The sequence below is a fragment of the Asparagus officinalis genome, chromosome 8, assembly GCF_001876935.1.
Source record: "Asparagus officinalis chromosome 8, Aspof.V1, whole genome shotgun sequence".
Classification (NCBI taxonomy): domain Eukaryota; kingdom Viridiplantae; phylum Streptophyta; class Magnoliopsida; order Asparagales; family Asparagaceae; genus Asparagus; species Asparagus officinalis.
Window position 1 is genome coordinate 105,460,720 of NC_033801.1, and position 9,294 is coordinate 105,470,013.

The window sequence follows — 9,294 nt, forward strand, 5'->3', positions numbered from 1 at the left end:
TCCTAACCCTTAATTAACACTGGCTTGAGTACACCATAAATCCTCAATTAACACTGGCTTGAGTTCACTATAAATCCTCACCGTCTTGTGTATGCTATAAAAATAAGTTTAAAACAAACCACTAAAAGTAGTTTAAGCACAAATTTGAAAAGATCTTACAACATTTTTGAATAGCAAACATTTCTTCAAAAGATTGAATTAAAGCTCAATGTAGAACGATGTAGATGTTTAAGAGAAACTCCTCTGGCTAAGATAATCCGAAGATATTGAGCACAACGAGAAAGAGTTTGTTGAGACTTTGGGGGTTCAAATCACAAATCAATATTTTTCTTACAAACCTTAGAAATTCTATCTTTAAGTTCTCTCCAAAAGTATTTAAAACTTGTACATAAATACCCTCAGTTATGTAAATTCGAGGGTATTTAAGTGCAATTTTAAAAAAAACTTTAGTAGGGTATTTAAGTCTAAGTTTTAATAACTTCAGGGTATATAACAGCTACCAAAACCAAGTGAGGATATATAAGTGCAAGTTTAAAAATTTTTAGAATATTTTCTTATTACCAAATACAAGTGAGAGGGTATATAAGTGAAAAGTATATGAAACAATATGATATGGTATATAAGTGCTATTTAGCCATTTTGTAAGTTAAGAAAATGTTGTAGGGTACTTTCTAATCTCCATAATTGACCAAACGTGATGTTCGATTTCGTAACAATTACCCTACTTATGAAGACTTCGTTTGGGTACCATGGTATTTTTTTATTGTGTTTTTGTAAAAAACACCATGGTGTTGTGTTTTTCTCTTAAAACATTTTCAAAACACCATGTTAAGTATTTTTGGTCAACACGAGTTTGACCTATTACAACATTAGTATTAAACATATTATTAATATATTATATATTAATTATAATAAAATATATTATAAATAAAATGTTATAATATTTAGTTTACATTATTATAGTATTAGAAGTATTAAATATAATATAATATAAAATTATATAATATATTATAATATTATATTGAATATTATTATTTTATGAATATATTATTTTTACATTAACATTTGTTAGCAATAAATTATTTTATTTAGTACAAAATATATTAATATTTTATATATTATATTACATTTACTATACAATATATTATTATAAAATTATTATTATATTATTGTTTTATTTTTAAATATGTTACTATTATATAATATATTACAATCATTAATTTAGTATAGTTTATTTATTAAAAAGTTAATAATATTATAGCGATTATACTATTGTGTAGCATATTATTATATTATTATTTTATTTATTAAAAAGTTAATAATATTATAGCGATTATACTATTGTGTAGCATATTATTATATTATTATTATATTATTATTTATTGTCAATAACTTTTTATTATTTTTTATTAGTTTATTTATATTTTATTATTATTTATTATTATATAATACATTGTTAACATATTAAATACTAGTATTTAATTTGTTATTATATTGTTATATAAGATATTTTATTTATTATATTTTTATATTATTTAATAAATATTACTAATATATTAGATTAACTATAATATAGTATAGTATAATAAATATGTTGATAATAACTCTATATTACATTTAATATATTATTTTAGATGTTATATTAACACTTTCTCAAACTCAAAACCAAACCACCAAACTTAAAACACCTTTTAGGTGTTTTGAAATAATTGTTGTGTTTTTGGTTTGATGGTGATTTAGCTCAAAAAACACCATTGCTTCCAAATGCATGGTGTTTTATTTTTGATAAAAACACCATGGAAACAAGTAAAACACTATGGTATCCAAACAGAGTGGAAGTTAATTGGGGGGTGTGATAAATTTTTAAGGTGTTAGTCACATAGAATTAGAAAATGAGATATTTTTTTATAGTGTTAGTCAAGTAGAACTTTTGTAGAACTAGAATTGTATTATTTATTTTGTGTGTTAGCCAAGTAGAATTCTACTTGAATTAGAATTGGGATAATTTATCATAATCATCCCACTAATTTTACTACATATATATATAGCCATAAGTCTCCCTCTCAAAAATTATCCTACACATTGAAAAGAAACAATTCGGGAAAAAAGTGAACGGCGCTTCCATGATTTTCCCATCCACAAGATCAGGTAAACTTCAATGCTTTGGATTTTAATTTCAAACTTATTCATCTAATTTTGTGTTGTCATACGTTCGTATGCTATGAATGGACTCATGGTAGAGGGGGAAAACCTCCGTGCTTGGTATTTTAATGGTTTTCTCTGTCTCTTCCTCTTTGTAATGTCTTTCTTTTTCTTTTATAGCTTCTACGTATCAATAGTGCAAGCAGTGGTGAAATTCTTTTTTTGTCAGATCAATGTCCAATTAATTGATAGTCAGTTAATATTTTAAGAATAAAATTAATAGTTTTTTGAAATTAATATACAAATTCTCAACTACACTATTTAATCCTTGTGAAAAAACAAGAACGTCCTCGTACGTCTTAAGATACACCGATTATCCAATAAATAAAAATCAATAGATAATTCTTTATGTTTGATAAAAAAATTATTTAATTTATACGGGTCTAAATCTGATCCTCTCATCGGATCCACATGCTGAGAAAAGTGGACAACCCATTACACAAGCTTTTATGATTAGGGTTTATATGAAATTAGGGTTTATGTTGCAATAGACAAAAAATAAGTTTACATGAAATTAGGGTTTATATGATACACAAGCTTTTATGATTAGGGTTTATATGAAATTAGGGTTTATGTTGCAATAGACAAAAATTTCATAACATCTTGTGTATGATATGCAAGCTTACATGATATGCAAGCTTTTATAATTAGAACATGATACTGCTTAAATATATGATATTAAGCTTCCACCATGTTTGCACAACAATCAACTAAGTGCTAATAATACTAGCTGAAATATATTAGCATGATCCATAAATTTACAACTGCTATGATCAAGTTTATGTTGTTGTTTGTGCAACTTCAAGCTCACTTTGTTCACCATCATGTTTAATCTATCATCACCAATATTTTAATCCAATTCCATATTTGAGATTTTGAAAAGTTATTTTTTGAATTTGTTATAGCATCGACATAAGATCACAGAGTCAGCATCAAGAAGAAATATTTCGAGGTCTAGAAAGTGAGGGTTAGAAAAGAGCAAGGATGGATTATATGACATGGACTGAAGCAGTGGCTAACGAATTGCTTAGACTATTAGTAGAGGAAGTTAAGAATGGAAATAAGCAAGCAAATGGCAGTTTTAAAAAGTATGTGATTCTGAAGAATGTGATACCCCCTCTAGTTGAAAAATTTGGAAAAGATTTTAGATATAATGTAATGAACAAGATAAAGCAATGAAAGGGAAAGATTACACCTGTGGAGATCCTGATGAAAAATAACTCTGGTTTTGGTTGAGACCCTACCACATTGAAATTTATATGTCCCGACGAAGTGTGGAATGTCATTTTAGTTGGTTTATGTCATGTTTCATATATATTAATTTGAACATAATATTAATTATTTTCATATGTCATATTTTAGGCACGTCCAAATACTCCAAATCTCAAGGATAAACTTTTCTAGAATTTTGAGGATATATTGATGGTATGAGGAGATCATGGCGCTTCTGGCAAAGGATGTCACGCCCCGCTTCCCAAAATACTAGGGAATCAGAACGTGAACAAGCCCGCGACGTATTAGATTGAGAAGAAATATACACTATTATTTTTTTTCCTTTTCTTCTCAATCCAATACGCTAAGCGTCTGGAAATAAAAAAAATGCGAAGTCACAGGTCCCCGATCACAATCAGCAAGAATATAATAGACAAACTCAGAATAAAGAAATATCATATCACAAATGGGGGTAACATCCGAGACATAAAATACGGGTCAAACATACCCTTATTACAACAACAGTTCAACTAGGAAATAAGAATACATAGTCCATAATAAAAGGAAATAAAATAACTAAATCTATCATCAAACTAAAGAATGCTGTAAAAGAGTTCTAGTGTTCATCAGCTACTACAGAAGAGAACTACTACGCTTTAGCTTGTCTTCTACTCCGTCTATAAGACACTCTTACTGCGAATCCTCTGGTTCCTGACGATCTCCAAGTTAGACCTGTTCTTCATCTAAGTCTGACGTACACCAGAGAAAACAGGTGTACGTCAGGGTGTATGGCACACGGCAAGACCTGACCCCACAAGAAAATAGAACGAACAGAAATCCAATGCGACAAACGATACGATAACAGAAACAACAAAAGAACGTACAACTGAAATCCACAAATCAATATGAAAACACTACTAAATCATGATAACATAAAGCATCCAAAATCGATCAGGCAACGAGGTCATGCAGCTAGCGATCAGACTAATCATCCAAGTCACAAGGGCATACACTAGATGGAATTAAAACTTAAAAATCTACAACTCGAGACGTAGTACGTCGAGCGAAATAATCCAAACAATGAAACCCTCATGTATATACCATATGTCTCGAATTGTAAATAATTAAATATTAACCCCGATCTATGTGTGAAAGAAGTACAACCGACCTACATCTCACAAGAATTATACTTAGCCAAGAATCGAGGTCATGTAACTAACTATCTCATCACTCATCTCAAATAATCACAATCTCAATATCACTGCTCCTCAGACCCACCCCAGGCCGACACAAGGCACTAGCGCGAGCCTGGAAAATAATCAATAATATCGATATCACCGCACCTCAGACCCACCCCAGGCCGACACAAGGCGCTGGCGTGAGCCTGGAAAGCAACCACAATCACAATATCTCAGCTCCTCAGACCCACCCCGATGACTACAAAAACTTCACCAGCGCGAGCCCGGAATATACATCAACAATCCCAACCGCTCACATGGACCAAGACTTCTCATCCCAATTCTCATAATTCCAGGTCAACTACACACGAGATTCTAGATCCTAACTGTGTCATACAGGTCACTATAGACAAAAAACTCCTAATGATTCTCAATCACAACATGGAACAATCAATGCAGCTAATCATGAGCAATAATATCATAGCATATCAGATAATCAAAATAAGAATTATAAATCATAAACAACATCTACATAATTCAGAAAATAATCTTTTTCTAAATTAATTCATTTTAAATTATTTCGCTTAACAATTAATCTAAACTAATTCATTTTCCAAAATAAATTCTTTTAAATTATTATAATTATCTAAAAATGATTCTTCTGTCGAATTAAATTCTTTTAATTCATTATAATTATTCCAAAAACACTATTTATCACATATCAATTATTCAGATCAATATTCTTCAGCAACAACCCACGCAGATAAATACGTCACAATTAAACTATGCAAATAATTCATAAAAAATGTAAATAATGAAAATATAGATCAAGTAAAGCGGGATCTTGCCTCGGGTTTTTGTCGAACCGATTCAACATCGCGCGGTGCGAGTCAGATCCGACGCAAATGGGCACGACGGCGACGGTTGAATGAGGAATAGTCGCGAATCGTGGTTTGACGGGACAGCGAGCGGGGAGAGGAAGAGGCCGACGACGGGGGTCTCGACGTCGGGAAGAGCTCCGACGAGGGAAAGGCAGCGAGCTCGGCCGGCAAGGGCAGCGGGGATCTAAGCGTCGGAGTTCGTCGAGGGCGGTGGTTCTCGGCCTGGGGTGGCCTGTCGGGTGGCCGCTGGCGCTGGCGAAGGCGCAGGCCGTTGGGGGCGTGTGGGGCTCGACGGTGGTCGGCGTCAGGGGAGAGCAGCGACGTGCTTGGCTGGCGGAGGCGACGGCTGCTGTTCGTCGGGCTCGGCCGTGATGCTGGAGGCGACGAAGGAGGAGCTGGGTGCACGAGACCGAGGGGAGAGGGCGGAGGAAGTTGGTCGAATCGGAGGGCACAGTGAAGGCGGACGGTGAGGGAAGGGGTGCGGGTGGCTGCGTGCGAGTTTGGGGAGAGAGAGAAAAATGAGAGCAAGAGGCGGCGAGTAAACGAGAGGAGAGGAGAGAGAACGAGAGAAAAAACATGTATATATATAATTATATTAGGGTTAGTGTTAGGTATTTAATCAAAAATAATTAAATAAATAATTACGGATACTTAAAAATTAAACTAATTATAGAATAATTATCTATAAATAAAAACGTACATGTTGTACTAATACAACAGTTGATACAAAATAGTCAAAATATACCCATATTGTATAATTAAACAGAAATAATTACTAATAAAAATATATTTACTTATATTTAAAATCAAATAATTATGGGATAATTATCCACATAGAAAAAAGTACTAGTTATACTAATACGATAGATAATATGTAACAGTAGAAATAATACAATAAATTATACCAAAAATACGTAATTAATAATACTATGTATTATATGAAATAATTTGTAATAATATTAATAATACAATATATTATTTAAAATATTACGTAATAGTATCGGTAACACAACGGATTAATTCTAAAAATATTTACCACACAAAATAAATTTATAAATATCAAAATCATTTAAATAAATATATAATCAGATTTTTAAATCATAGAAAATTGTAGAAAATTATAGAAAATCGAGAAAAATACAAATACTCTTTTAAAAATCATAATTAAATATTTTAAAATACCAAAAAATTATTTTAACTAGTATCAAAATTCATGGTCCTTACAAAGGAGCTATAGGTTTAGGTCCTGATGGCTTGGATGAAGCACGCTTAGAGGAAGTGGTTGGGGAGGGCATACTTGGTGCTGATGCTGAGATAGAATCTTCGGATGGAGGAGATGCTACTGTAGATATGCAACATGCTACCACCATTCCCAGTGATAATGTGCCATTTTCTGGTTCTGGACCATCTAGTCTGAATAATGGTAAACGAAAACGTAGGTCAATTGGTACTACAGCCACATCCTCTGTATCTTCCCAGTTATCATTGTAAGAGGTAGGAGAGATAGTTGTCACTGTAGGTAAAGCTTTTCATGAGTTAGTTGATGAGTTAAGGAAGATAGAAAAGGTCGGAATAAAGAATGGGTTGATGATGTTATGTCTACTTCTGAATTGACTAAGCCACAAAAATGGAATATACTCAGTGACAATATCTCACAGGACATGAAGGATGCCTTTATTGACATGGATGCAAAAGACCGCTATGAGTTTCTACATTTTAGGTTGATCAGTGAGATAATGAATGATGGTAAGGATGAGACTCAAGCCAATTCTGATCCAAATGGTGAAGATTATGATTCTGATTTCTTTAGAGATGTTTAGAGACAATAATTTAGAAGTTTAGGATATTTATATGTTTTTTAAGATTTGTTATGGTGTTAGGATTGTGTGGAATTTCATATTGTCAAACTATTTTTTATTGAGTAGGTGGAACTTGGGATAATGTCATGTTTTTTTAAAGATTTGGAAAGTATTTTTAGGATCAATTTCATTTCAATTTGTCAAAACTATTTATTTTTAGGATATTGCCATGCTTTTATTTATTTGTTTATATTATGTTCTTATGTTATTTGACTTGTCAGCTATATTAGTTTGGTGCATTTAATGGATGAAGTTTCTATTATATGTATCATCCTAACAAATGATTCTTGTATGTTTAGATGAGAGTAGTGCAATATTATGTTTTCTTCTATTTTTTAGTAGTTTGGTGATTAACGATTAGCATACATATCAACATTTTTTAATTGATTGCTACTTTGTTATCAGTCTCATTGTGTGCTAATAATAGAGTGCTTTATTTATTTCCTATGTACATAAGTTTCATGTAAATTGATTATATTTCATTGGTTATATTATTTAATAGGATGGAGGAAGATCAAAATTTTCCCATTTTATATTTTCATCATGAAGACTTCGATGATAATCTTTTGATTCGCATAATCGAATTAGCTGCTGAGGCTGCAGATCTGATCACAAAGGTATCAGGATGTCTATCACAGGAGTTCATAGCAAATACGCTTAATTTTCAAAGTCCTCGACGTGGTATTACAGATCTTGGTCTCACATACTTACAGTCCAAGATGGATAATCATCCTCAAGATTTTCGTAGAATTTACTGCATGTACCCAGATTGGTTCATGAAGTTATGCAATATCTTGAGAGAGTGGGGCCATATAGAAGACACATACCACATTAGTGTTGAGGAGATGATTGTTATTTTTCTTCTCACGGTTAGTCAAAATCAACGACACTCTGTTGCAACTGATCGATTTGATCGTTCAAAATGGACCATCAATGTATGTTTCAATAAAGCATTACATGCCTTGGTATCTTTAGCATCATGCTTGATGGCATCACCCCCTACTGATCCACCTGATAAGGTTAAATCAGAATCTCGCTTTTGGCCTTATTTCAAGGTAATTATTATTGCTTTAGAATTTACACACACGCAGACACACACACACACACACACACACGTGCACACATGTGTGCGTGCCTCCACACACATCACTTGAGATGGTCTGACACATTGATTATTTAGGATTGTATCGGTGCAATAGATGAGACTCATATACCGTGCATGGTGTATAACATAGATCAGACGCCCTATCGAAATAGACATGGTTTTCTCTCTCAGAACGTCTTGGCAGCTTGCACATTTGATCTCAAATTCATTTATGTCTTAACTGGGTGGGAGGGTTCTGCTAATGATGCAAGAGTCTTGAAGGATGCAATGAGTAGACCTTACGGACTTCCACTTCCACAGAGTAATAATCTTTACATAGTATTCTATCAATTAAAGAATATTTTTTTAGTTTACAATATTTTTCTCATTCATATTTATATTCTTGTTTGCAGATAAATTTTATCTAGTTGACTGCGGCTATCCAAATAGGCTATAATTTCTTGCTCCATACCGAGGTCAAAGGTACCATCTTTGAGAGTTCGGCCCAGCTAATAATCGACAACGACCATGAAATTCAAAAGAAGTTTTCAATCATCGGCATGCGTCTCTTAGAGATTGTGTCAAGCACATCTTTGGAGTTTTTAAGTCTAGATTCACTATTTTCAAGAGCCAACCTCCAGGTTTTCCGTATGCCACACAAATAAAGATGTTCGTTGCATGTGTAGGATTTCATAACTTTTTAAGATTGGAGAATACAAATGATGACTTCGACATTTATGATCTTCCACTAGAAGCTCCACGAAATGTTGCTGATGCAGATGATGACTCCGATGAAGAAGATGAGTTACAGATTCAACAGACTCAACGAGCAGCTGCGGGAGCTTGAAGAAATTCTATGGCAGAGGCCATGTAGGATG